This window comes from Camelus bactrianus, chromosome 24, assembly GCF_048773025.1.
Source record: "Camelus bactrianus isolate YW-2024 breed Bactrian camel chromosome 24, ASM4877302v1, whole genome shotgun sequence".
NCBI lineage: Eukaryota > Metazoa > Chordata > Mammalia > Artiodactyla > Camelidae > Camelus > Camelus bactrianus.
This window is the reverse complement of record NC_133562.1, coordinates 9116630-9130031: the sequence shown is the minus strand read 5'-3', so window position 1 is coordinate 9130031 and position 13402 is coordinate 9116630. Positions and strand designations below refer to the sequence as shown.

The 13402-nt window shown below is 49.1% G+C and overlaps 1 protein-coding gene across 2 annotated transcripts in view; it reads right to left on the bottom strand.

The window, feature by feature from the left end:
- CABLES1 (Cdk5 and Abl enzyme substrate 1) overlaps positions 1–13402 on the bottom strand; it is an 89714-nt gene that overhangs the window by 20867 nt on the left and 55445 nt on the right. The gene's annotated exons all lie outside the window — the stretch shown is intronic.

Here is a 13402-nt window from a genome sequence, read left to right as displayed (position 1 = left end):
TCTGATTCAGTCAGGTGGGGTGTAACCTGGGCAGCAGGAGTTTTAAACGCTCCCCAGATGACTCGGAATTGCAGCTGTGTTTGGAGAGCACTCTCTTTCAGCCTGGCCCTACAACACAGTGCTGGTTAGCCAACGCCGCCCCAGGCCGGCCACATTCCTGCCGTGTGGCCTGGAGAGAGGCACCACCTTCAGGGGCATCTCCTACAACCTGAGCAAGAATAAACAAGATGCAAAGGCAAGACTCTCCAGGCCGAAGGTGAAGGAATCAAGGAGAGAGAGACAGGGAGCCAGGTGAGAGGTGGGGAAGAGAGACAAGAGCCCCCCCACCCCCGCCCGACCTTCTAAGAAGGGAAAAAGGTATCCTCTGACTCTGGAGCAATCGTCCTCGTCCATAGGCGTTCTGTGCGTGAACTGGCTCCGCTGTCCTGCCTGTGATGCGAAGTGATTAATGACAGTTTTCAAAAGCCGTGATAAAAATTCACATCCTGCATGAGGCACAGAGCAGCAAGTTCTTTTGCCCTGAGGGGCCATGGGGACAGGGGTGACAGGGCTTTTGGCAGTGCCAGACACACCAAAGGACAATGAGTAATGGTGCTCCCCAAGGTCACAGCGTTCCAGGTCCTTCGTGAATGCTGGAGAGGAGAAGGGCAGGGTGCCCAGTGATAATTAAGTCTGAATTTCCCTCCAGCTCTGTAGAAGGGAGTTTATATTATTTATATTCAGCAAACTAAAAAGAAAAAAAAAAGCTGTATTTCTTGCATAGCAGAGCTGGCTCACCTGTATTGGCTATATTCAGAAACTTCACCAACATTGTTAAAAGTATTACAACTGCCCTAGAAAATTGAGTGCTTTGTGCTGGCTGATAAGGGCACACTTTTCCATTTTTTTTGGCGCAGGGGAGATAGATTTATTTATTTTTTTAATGGACGGCCTGGGGATTAAACCAAGGACCCTGTGCATGCTAGGCATGTGCTCTACCACTGAGCTACACCCTCCCCACGTCCAGTTTTTCCTCTGCCTCATATTCAGGAAAAGGTTGCCACTAACTTTGGGGCTGCCGTTTTGGTAGGACTGAATTAAAAGCACTTGGGTACACACATCTGCTTGCACAACCACGTGTCCATGGAAAATGAAACACATCGTATCTATTTCAATCACGTTGGTCTCTTTTAACAGCTTTTGGATTTGTATACATTGAGACTCATAGGATCTGCAAAATGTATCTTTCACAAAGAGGCCGACAGACTTCTCTAGGTGGCAGCTAAGTGCACTCATAAGAGTTGCTGAATCCGTATACAGTTGGCCCTCCAAATCCACAGGTTCCACATCCATGGATTCAACCAACCACCAATCAAAAATATTTGGAAAAAAATTCTAGAAAGTTCCAAAAAGCAAAACTTGAATTTGCAGTGAGCAGGCCACTATTTACATAACATTTACATCGAATTGGGTATTACAAGGAACCTAGAGATGATTTGAAGTGTATGAGTTGAGGGGGAGGACATAGCTCAGTGGTAAAGCATGTGCTTAGCACATGCGAGGTCCTGGGTTCAATCCCCAGAACCTCCATTCAAATAAATAAATAAGTAAAAAAAAAAAAAAAAAAAAAAAAACTTTCCTAAAGTGTCATGAGAGGATGTGGGTAGGTTATACACAAATACTATGCCACTTGTATATAAGGGATTTGAGCATCTGTGGATCTTGGTATCCACTGGGGGTCCTGGAACCAATTCCCTGCGGATACTGAGGGATGATTACGTTAACAAGAACCGTATGAAACTGCTGTTATTTGTCTGTTTTGACCTACATAAACAGCAACTACACACCACAGCACCTAATGTACAGACAAGGTAACTGCTCAGGCCTTAATGTGTCAATGAAAAGCAAGCAAGAGACCTGTGGTCCCCCATGCGCCACTGCTGTGGGAGCCCTGGGTTGAAGCCAGTTGCAGAAAGGAATTCTGAAGTGTTGCTGGTTCACCCAAAGAGAATCTTGCAAAAACGCCAGTGAAAAAGAATTAAGCAGAAGTCCCACAGTAGTGATAAAATCTTGATGTTTTCTTTCTAAGATCATCATTGTGAATTCTCGTTAAAATGGTGTATGAAAGTAGAAATATCTGTTTGGCTCAAATGCCAACATTAACCCTCCAGTACCAGGAGGTTGAGCTGGGGACCAGAGAACGGCAGCTGAAAGTAATTAAAGCAAACTGAAGTTAGACTTTTCTATTTCTTTGAAAAGCCTAGAAGATGATTTTTCCCAAGATACCTCTAGAGTACAAATATTAATTTATTTATGTTCTACCTCCTAAAAATGGAATGAAGGCAAGTTCAAATACCAGATGTGGGTATTGTTCAAAATTGTAAGCATTAAGGTTTAAATGCTGTAGCTGGCACTCAGAGACAGAGTTAGGTCACAGGAAAAGATCTCATTTGGGCAGATGAGCTAACAGAACCACTGGTAGAACCGCGGACAATGCAAGGGTCGGATTCCTTCTCTTCTACAGGCCCGGGTGACACCACAGCTCAGACTTACTTGGCTACCAGAGCTCATTTCTCATTCTGTTCAGGTTTGTTAACTTCTGCAGAGGACGGAGGCAACAAACACACTGAAAACCCAACACAAAGATTTTTCTACAACGTGTGGCCGATGGGGTTGGAGAGGGGATGGTGGCAGTTCAAGGTGGGGCAGGGGAGGGGCTCAAAGTAGACTGAGGGGGGGATATTAAAACAGAGGATGAAAATGCATTTGAGGACACAATAAGCAGTTGTACCCTTAAGCAAGGGACAGAAATACAGGTTGGTTGTTTTGAGGGGGCGTAAAGCTATCCTTCCTAGGACGGGGGACCTCAAGTCACTTAATGCAGCTCTCCTGGAAAGCCTGTAACTTCATGGCTGGAAACCCCCTGGACCTGTGTCTTAGTTTTGGCTCCCACGGCATAAAGTGAAAGTACATGATTTCACAGTGTGGCGTCATCTGGTCAGAGCAGATGGCCAATCTAGATATCCCGGTGCCCAAAGGGGGTTACCCTGATCGCTATTATCCACGCAGCGGCCAACTCATGATTTCATCTTGTGGAATAGGCAAAATGGTCTTTCGTTTCCTTTTTTAAACTCACTGAGCCATGATGCATGAAACTGATCAAACAAGATTCCCTACTAGATAACAAGAAATTCAAGCTACGGCCCTTTCCTTAGGGAGCATATGAACCAATATTCCTCTTAATTTAAAAAAAAAAAAAAAAAGATTTAAATACTTAACACCTAGAACGTAGATAGAAAAAGTGTGTGTGTGATCAACTAACTAGTTTCCAGGGCTTTCTGCTTCCAAAGTGGGGATGGCCTGACTTTTATCCCTAATCATTCCTTTCATGGCTCTCTAAACTCAAGACCTTGGAATGCCGACTGGGAGCTCCACTGGGCACCTGCTCTCTAAAGGACCACAACAGGTTGAACGCTTTGATGTGTAAATAATTTAGCAGCCAATTAAATATTAATAGGATTTCCAGATCCTTCAAAAAAAAAAAATAGAGATTTCCTCTGCAGAAAGCAAAGCCTGAAAGCTGGATTAGGGAAGGAAATACCACTTGTGAGCTAATTTTAATTACGAGATTACACATCCACTGGAACTCAACCATAGAAGCATTTATCACAGTTTAAGAAGCCCTGTTTGTCGCCTCTTCAGATATGGCCCAGCTGCCATCTTGGATTGGTCTGCTTCCTTGTATCGGAGCAGAACGTTAACACCACCTCAGTTCAGCTGATGGAACAAGGCCCGGGGCTGCCAGGAAAAAGTGAAATCAAAGCAGCTTTTAGTCTAGAAGTCCAGCCCCTCTGAAACTCAGCACTTCATTGATAAACCCCTCTCCACCCCTCTCTAGGGTAACTGGCAGACAATGAAAGGACCTTAATGGAGCTTACACCAAAATCTTTGTCTAAAGGCAGCTCCTATAAACAGCTGGGTAAAAGCATGATTCATCCATGAGATCATTCCTGAATCTGTCTCTGTGTGGAAATATGCTTGGTGTGAGGAAAGAAACACAATTTATGAATGTGCAATTTTCCACAACGAAAAGAGATGTTTTTGGGGAAAATGGGTGGGGAAGAAGGGGGGGGGGATGGGCCGGGAGCCAGGCAGGCAGCACTCAGGCTTGGAGGCCCTAAGAATAGAAGAAACTGTTCTCTGTGCCACAAAATGTCAATTCAGGAAATGGACCCAAGAGGATGACCTCATCTGAGATGCCCCCATGCCAAAAAGCTAAAGACATACCCCTCGGAAGCTGCTTTTTGTAACACGCCCCCAGAGACACCTGGTGCTCCGCTGGGAAGCCATTTTCTTCATCATGTGTTCTCTGATACATTAACATCTAATCCAAGCACTCTCATTCAATCAGGTGTGGTTACCTGAATGGGTCTGTACCCAGACACATCTCAGAAACTGTTTTTTGCTGGCATCACTAGCTTGGTTATTTTTACACAACTGGAATCACAAGTTAACTGAGTTCATTCCTACTACCTTCCGGTTGGGTCCACACATACAGAAATACCTACCAGCATCCATGTTTCAGGAAATAAAGAGCATCTGGTCACCCACGTCATTCCCCTTTCACACAGGACAACGCCTGCCTCTCTCACTCCCCAGTGGGTTTCTATCCAAAAGCTTTGGAGTTGGCCCTCTGGAACTCAGAATGCATTTTCCCACTGACACCATGTTATTTATACACGGTGAGTAGCCCACACAATGCCCTTTTGGCCTATAATGTAACTGAACCAGCTCAACAGCACAAGCGAGAGCTGTAGCTGCAGGAGCAACAGGTCAGAAGGTGTAAGAGGACGAAGAAATAAGAGAAAGTTGGGTTTCTCTTGTGTTTTCCCGGTTTGGGGCTGCCCCCAGTGACATTTTAAAGGAGGTCAAAGTTGCATTATTTCCACCTCCCTCTCTGAACCTCTTTTTCCTTCTCAGGACTCCAGGATCCTTTCTCTTAAGCTGCTCCAATTTTTCACAATTTCCTCTCTCTCTCTTTACTTCTGAACCCAGATTCCTTTACAGCTCCCAGATTTCCCACTCCTGGCCCCACGGTCTTAGGTGGAGGTGTGGACAAGCTGTTTACCAACTGGGGGCTGCCTACTTAAGAAAGTCGAGCATCTTGCTGGCAATTCATTTCATAAGCAGAGGGTCGCCAAGCCAAACCACAAATCCACGCTGGGAAGGAGAGGGCAATGACTAATGTGGATAAAAGGCAGAAAGACTCAGACAGGCCTTGGCAACTGTCAGCTGAGAGAACGGGAGCTGGTTTAAGGCTGGGACTCTTCCCAGCAAATGGCATAATTTACAAGCTTAATCTGAGAATAGTGTTTACAGCGACGGGAAGGTTTGATGTGTACAGTTATAGTGGAAGAGACAGGCAACATCTGTTCCTCTTCTCAGCAACCAGCTTAGAATAGCTTGTTTTGAAAGGTGGGATTTGGCAGGCCTCTTCCCACCAGCAAGAAAGATCAAAACAAAACAATCATCTTGTCACATTCCACACACGCACATGCATGAAGGGGGAAAAAGAAAGACTGGAAGGAAGCAGACCAAAATGTTAATGATGGCTTTGAGATAAGGCTCAGTAATTTTGATCTTCCTTTTCTTTTTATGTATTTGCCGGATTTTTAAAAATAAGCACGGACCATTGAGGAAAACAACTTAAAGACCAAGTAAAAGCAGATCTGAAGACGAATTTCATGTTTGTAGAACACTTGCTAGCTAACTCACATGAACCAGATTAAGATTTGCTTTTTTGGCAACGAAGTAGCTCTGTGACCAGACAAACACGTTACCGAAGTTCACATTTAATGAGTCTCTACTACAGGCTGACACGGTGCTCAGAGAGTTCATATGCAATATTCCACTTAATGCTCCCCACACTCTGAGTCTGACATGATAGCCGATTTTGCAGATGAGTGATCCTGGGACCAGAAAAGCTAGTTAATTTGCTGGGACCGAGCACTCTGCCTGACCGCCTGCTCTCTCCCTGGCCCTTGTGGCTCCCTGGCTTCAGGGATGGAGAAGGACTATGGTTTCCCTAAGGGGGCCACGAGGGACAGAGTGGACATGAGTGGGCTTCTCATCCCCACTCCCGCTTTTCTGGAATAACTCTTATGTTACTCTGTGTAAACTTGTGTTGGAAGAATGGTTTCTGAGGCTAAAAGAGAAAAAGTCTGCAAACCCCAGGACTAGACAGTCTCCAAGTTCCTTGTGGCTCTGGATGTCTGTCTCCAGCACTGAAAGGCGCTCCCGTCAGTGAGCTCCTGTGACCTGGCGTTAGCTGGCGAGTCGCCCATGTCAGATATCCTTTAACGAATTCGCTGGGGGACACTATGGGAAGAAGCCACAATGCCCTTATGTCCAGGAAGGGCTTCCAGGCCCTCGGAAGTGGTTTCTGCTCCTCAAGCTTAGCCAGGAGGCCTGCTGTTCTGAAAGGCAGTCCGTTCCTGGTAATGATAGTGGAACTCTGGGCTCAACTGCTGGTAATTTGAAAGGTCTGGGCGGAGCCTGGGTCCAGCCCTCAGTCTCATGGGCCAGTAAACCCTGACATCTTCCCCACACGAGCACCTGATTATAGAGATGGCAAGGCAGGTCAGGCTGGGGCTGAGCACCTGCATCTGGGTGTGGCTGGACACCCTCTGGGCTTAGCAACTTTCACTGTGGGTGTAACAGTTACTCCCAGGGAAGCAGGGCCCCGAGGTCCACGTCAGCTCCTTCTTGTTAGCCCCGTCCAGGCCCTTCCTCCTGACGGACCAGCACCACCGTGTCTATGGAGATGCAGGGACGAGGGGCCAGGCTGAGGGCTCCTGAGAAACAGCCCTTGCTCCTGCTGAAGCTGAGGGTCTGGCCGTCTCTTGTTGGGGCAACGATGTATCTTAGCCATTCTTAACAGCCTGGAGACAGTCTTCAGAAACACCACTTCCATTCATTCACTGAACAGAACACCTCTATGTATTTCTTCCACAAACGTAACAAGAATGTGGGCTGTGCACCCTGCAGTGTAGAGGAGGCTCAAGGACTGAGACACAATCTGCACCCTCAGGAGGGTGAGGACAAGTGACCAAGGAGTTAAACACGTGTGTAAGCACTACGTCAGGGCCAAGCAGAAGGTACCACAAAACATGAGTGGACTCTTAGTGGGGCCTTGAGGTGGGCATAAGCACCAGGGAGGGGCACCTGAGAAAGCAGCCTGGAGAGGTCCAGGTGCAGTCCTGGCCGGAGGACTGCAAGTTGGTGGCACTGCTTGTGGCCAAGCTTGGCTGAACTCAGAGTCCTGTGGTTCAGTTATCTGTGGAGTCCGATTAGAAACTGTCTTCTTTCAGGGAAGCATATTTGGGGGGAGGCAGCGGACCCTCACTTCCGTGGGGGCTCCCTCCTGGGGCTGATGTTGGGTCGGGAGCTGGAGTCCCCCTGTGGCCACCCTAGGTTCAGTCTGGGGACAGGATTCTGCAGGGAGCCACTGGGGCAGAAATCACAGACTTTTCACAAGTCCCAGGAGGGCTGAAAACTACATTTCCCACACTCCCACAGGTGGCCCAGATTCTTCACCTGAAGCCCGGAAGCAGAAGCAAGGAACACCTGGGGGGAGACCAGAACAGTCTGGCGCCAGGCGGAGGCATCGCCAGCATTGATTTCTCAGAAGAAGCCCCAGGATGAGCTGCGTGTTTGTTCTAACTGCACGGCCCCCCACTGGGTTGTTCCTACGTGTCTATGCTGGTTTCTGCCTCTCCCAGACATTCCGTGAACTACCCCAAATCCACTGTCCCCCACCAACCGTCAGTGAGGATCCTGTTGTCTAAGTGGACCCCACCCTATACTCCACCCCTCCATGCCCATTGCAGCCACTGTGGGTTCGCTCAGTAGGCACGACTCTGAACTCCTAACGTGAAAGAGGGAGGCAAAGGACAGTTACTGGAAGCATCTCATTTCATCTAAGGGATGTATTCCTGAAGTGCTGTATGTGAGCAAATTCTGTGGATCAAATAGTTTAAGAAATAAAATAAGAAAGCTTATTAAGAGAGAAAGCAAGCAAGTTCTTAACTGTAAAAAGCCCTGTCACCAATCCTTTTGTGAAGACAGGTATGGCGCTGAGAATACTAATCCTCTAATGTAAGCGTTCAGCACACTTTCTCAGAGAAGTCTTTTCCACACACAGGAGGAAGACCCTTACCAGTCCCTGAACCGCTTCTGGTGGTGCCTGTGGGACGACCTGGGAGCAGCTGGGAAAGTGCGGGGAGATGTGAGCCAGCAGCACGCCAGGGTCACCAGCCAGTCCCCCCGGGGGTCTGCACCAGGTCGACACCTGGAGAATGTGCCCACCTCCCCTCTCTCTGAACGCCTTCCTATTCCACAGTCGACAAATGCCCAGAGGGGAGAATTACACAGATTACTTTCCACCAGAGACTCCACCCAGAGATGCCTGGGGTTTGCCCTTGGAGGAGCCCGGGCTGCAGTGTAAACCAACGACCTCCAAAGCCTTCGGAAGGGAAGACCCAGCACCATGGCCACTGGGTCCCCAGGAGGTGGCGTTCCTGCGGCACATGACAGCCCCAAGTCACCCAGATGTGCACCTCTCAGCCAGGCCACCTGTGTGTCCCTGGCCCCAGGCCAGCAAGGTCAGCCCCGAGGCAGTGACGGTGCCAGGAACACCCTGGCACGAGCACTTGAGGGATGGCCTCTGTGGGGTCAGCTGGCCCCAAAGCAGAGCCTGCAGCCACCCAGCCTGCCCGCCCCGCCCCCTGCCGCTGTGAAAGGGTAACCGGAGGACCCAGCTCAGGCGGTGGTTGTGGAGACTAAACAAGCAACTGCTTATAAAGCACTCAGAACAGTGCCTGGCACACCGTAAGCACTATTTACGTCTCAGCTTATGTTATTGCCTCTATTTGTCACGTTCACACATGTGTCTGACCACACGGTCAGCTAATCCTAAGGAAATACACTATTTTCTCGGATATCTGTATCTGTAAATCAAGGCAGGGAAGAACAGTTTGGAGACCACTGCACTTGCTAAGCCATCATCTGCTTCTAGAAATCACTTTGTGAATAATCCTGCTGCCAGCTTAGCATAAATCTGGTGACATGCAAAATGACCCCGAACATTTCCCACTGTTCTCAACGTAGGGATGACCGAGCCCCTTTCCTTGTAGCCCATACCTGGATAAAATGTACCCCCAAAGCTGTAAAAAGTCACCAGATCTGCACATTTTAAAAACTCAAATTTTGAACAGCTGGAGAGAAAAAAATTATTCAGATGTGAGCTCTAAAAGCAGCTGATGGCTGGTGAACAGCATGTCTCATTCATAAACTCCTTGTTCAACCAGACTTACAGCTCCCACGTTAGCAAAGCTGACAAGGACAAGGACACAGAGCAGGCATTCTGAACATGCAGCACCTTTGGAGCGGGTGGTCGAACCTCCCCACTGGACAAGGGAGGGAAGTGAGACCCTGGGGAAGGCTGAGTGAAGGGCCTGTGACAGAGACATCCCAGGACCAGGGCCTGGCCTCTCAGCAAAGCTCACTTCTTTCTGTCCCCTCCCCCTCAGTACACAGGCCTGAAGCTGCAGAGTCGGTCGGCAGTGGGATTCCAGCTCGGAAGCTGAAGTCTCTCAACGTGTCAGGCATGATGAGACCCCGCCTGGAAGTTCCCGCGGACCCAGACTGTCTGCTAGCATCCTGGGAAGTCATCACTGAGGCTGGAATAGCCTTCTCCCCCTCGCTGAGACCTCACACTTGTACTCCGGCTGAAGACCCACCTTCTGTGGGGAGCATGCCCCGATCCTTCAGTCCGAATTCACTCCACTCCTTCCTCTGTGCTCTGGCTGCACACTGCGCAGGGCTCACTGAATTGTCTGCTCTCTTGCTCAATGGTTAGTTTACTTACTAGCTTGTTTCTGTCTCCCACCATTAGGGGGTAGGCTCCCCAAGGAAAGAGGCATTTTCTTGTTCGCCGCTGATCCCTACTGCGCAGAACAGGGCCTGGCACATAGTAGGTTCAATGGACTTCCTGGGGTGAATGAATCAAGTCTGCCGTGCAGTGCTGGTACCTGCATGTCTACATGGGTGGCAGGCGGGGATGGCAATGGACTTGGAGGGGCGGGTGGGAGGCAATGTTTACACCCCTTCAGCTCATCAGTTCACAAGAACTGGGTGCTGGGCGAGCACGCCTTCCACGGCTGCTGGGAACTGGGGGCACGACCCAGGCAGAGAACGCGCACTTGGCCTGAGCCCCAGGACCCACGACGTAGGTGCAGCAGCACTCCCTTCTCAGGACAGGAAGGGAGACCCAGAGAGAAGGGCTTGTCCCAGGGCACACAGACAAAGGGACTTTACATAGCAAACACTTGGCTTTCACTGAAGCCTGTAGATTTATTGTGGACGTGGATGTTGACAAAGACCCGGAGGCAGTTCAAGTGCTCTGTAGCACCTGTTTGGCACTCCCCGGTTGTCTTGGTTTGGTTGTTCACATGTCCGGCTTCCCTGCTCAGTGACAAACTCCCGGACAGTGGCTCTTCCTCATCCCCGCCCCCTCCCTGCCTCCATCAGGGCCTCCCACTCACTAGGGGCAGAAGAAATCACCAAATGCATGAAGGCATGAATGGATGGGTGGATGGTAAAACTCTCCAAAGACTGGTCTGTCTGCTTCGGTCAACTGCTGTCAGGAGCCAAAATAAGTGATCAGTTTAGAACCAAGAACAAAGCTTTAAGGTCAGGGTGGGAGGGAGGGTAAACCAAGGTGTGAGAGCAGAAAACTCGGGAAGCTCCAGTGCAGCACGAGAAGCCGCAGAACAAAACCGGGAAGAGATAAGGCCGTCCTGAGGGCTGCTTCCACGCAGAGGAGGTTCAAGTACACAGTGGATGAACTTTGAGTTTCCTGTTTTTAAAACTGCCTTGGGCCGAATTTGGGACCGTACATTATCCCCTTCAGCAGGGGGGTTCGTGCTTATCTGGGAGAATCAGGCACACATGGCCTAGTCCACGTGCATACGTACAACGGAAACGTGGGCGCTAGAGACCGCAGGGTCAGCAGGCCGCGGTGGCCAGAGCCCGGGGCTGCGTTGCTGGGTCTGCTGCGGGTGGGCGTGAGTTTCACCCCCCGTGCCTCAGGGGCCCGAGCTGCAGGGAGGTCATGCCATGTCACCTCTAAAGTCCTTTCCACCCTTGACATTCTATGACTTACGCCACAGAGAGGACGTCAGCATTTCTTCACGGTGGAAAGGTATTAGTTAGCATGTACATGAACTACAGTACTTAAAAATACTATATGTATATAACTTACTAGGATAAATGTTTTTATTATTTGAGTACAGCCGTTTCTCAATAATTAGTTTTTAAAAAACCATAATTATGATGTGGCAGTTGTTCATAAATAGGATATCTGATCATTAAAAAATTTAAAAAGCAGAATGCTTCTTAATCCTGCCACTAAGTTATGACACTGTGAGTTGCACTCAGAGTTTCTTACGTGAGAATTTAAGTAGGATACGCCGCAGAAACAGGCATGTTCTTTTCTCAGGCATTTACAAAAGATCCGAGTATGCATTTTGTTATAGAAAATGAACCCTTTTGCACTATGATTTCTTCATCTATGAAACCTGAAGGAGTGGTGCGTTTGAGTTTATTCATGTCTAGGATATACAGGTTATGTCCTGTGATCCCACACACTGGTTTTGCTTCTTTATCTGGGCCAACCGGCAGAATAGTGGTACGTCCTGTGACACACCCTCCTGAAACACACCAGCCCTTCCCAGCAGCGGGGAAGGAGACCTGGGCTCTGAGAGACCCCTGTTTCCCAGCACTCTCATGTGTCTCCCCTCTTGGCTTTAAGTTCCAGGAACCAGGACCATCTTTCACTACCTTTCCCCCCAGGACCTAGTCACATAGCAAGCACCCAGTGAATGAATGAATGGAACATAGCCAAGGAAAAAATACATTAATCAGAGAGGTCAGGCAGGGAAGCCCAGAAAAATAAGGCCAGCACCGCACTGAGCAGGCAGGTCCTGGCTGTGAGAGGTCGTACTTGCAGACAGCCTCCTGCTGATGATTCAGCTGCCCGGGAAGTGTGCTTACAGGCTGGTCACAGTCAAACACTCTGAGCCTGGGGGCTGCTACTTGTAACTGGGATTAATGAACTGGCCTTCCAGTCGCCCATAGGTCTGTGTGCTGGTACAAGCTACTGTCCCCAAGAAATGAGTCTGCTCTCAGGGGTGGCCAGACCCAGGACCATAGCAGGTTAAAAAGATAAAGAAAGCCTTTCTGTTTTTACTCTACATGGTAGAGTAGACGTCTCTTGAGGGCAGCCCGCTGGCCATGCCCAGGTGGTCCTTGAACCTCTGAGCTGCAGGATTTGCTTTACATTTTTTACGACACCTACTCTGCAAGGTTGTCATAAGGATGCAGATAATAAAGAGGACTGGCACGAAGTAAGTGCTCAATAAACAGTAAGATTATTGTTGCTCTTTAAGGCATGCATCTAATAAATGACTGACTCAGCATCCCACGAATAAAGATGCTCTCTGTCCTGTCCCGTGGACCTTACAGGGTAAAATTAAAAATAAGGACCATGGTGAATTTAACAGGCCAGAGGTCTGACAGGTGTGCAGGGGAAAGGGAAGGTCCTGGTGAATGGAGATGACCAGGCAGAGCCCATGGAAGATGCTAGAAGATAAATAAATGGTGGATCAGCACTGGGGCCATGCTCCCTCCTAAGGGGCAGTGGTCATGTGTTGTTGTTACAATGACTGGAGGGCAACCCCAGCATTCAGTCTGCAGAAACCAGAGCCGACATCCCCTAATGCTCCTGGCATCCTACGCAGGTAACTGTCCTGCCCTAAGTACCAGCAGCTCCCTGACAACAAACGGCATACAGTGGGTGCAGTGAACAGGTGAGGGGACAAGGAGTCAGACTCGGGGAGCAACGGCACAGAGTCTGGGGATGCAAATGAGGAGACAGGGCTCTGCCAGGTCAGAGCCTCACTTATCCACTTCTTTATAGAGCTTTAGAAGGACGGGCTTGTTGAACGAGAGAGTTGTGTGTTCCTCTGGCCTGTGGTGAATCACACAGCTCTGTTCCTGATACCACTTGGCTTTGATACTTGCTCCAGCTTGCTGGGCAGTGTCCAGCCCCAAGCCCAGGATGCAAGGAGGCAGGATGACCACATGATTTGTCCGACTCCTTTCCTGACCTACCTTTCTCCAAAAGTCGATGAGGCCCTGTGGGATGAGTGGGCCCCAAACTGCTCTGGCTTTACTGTATTGGAAGAGGTGACAAAAGGCATGTTTAGAAACAGCAGGTGGTATGGTAAGGACACACATGCACACGCACATGCGCAACAGTAACAAGGAAGCTTTCTGGCTGAAAAGAAAGTGGAACTTTTTT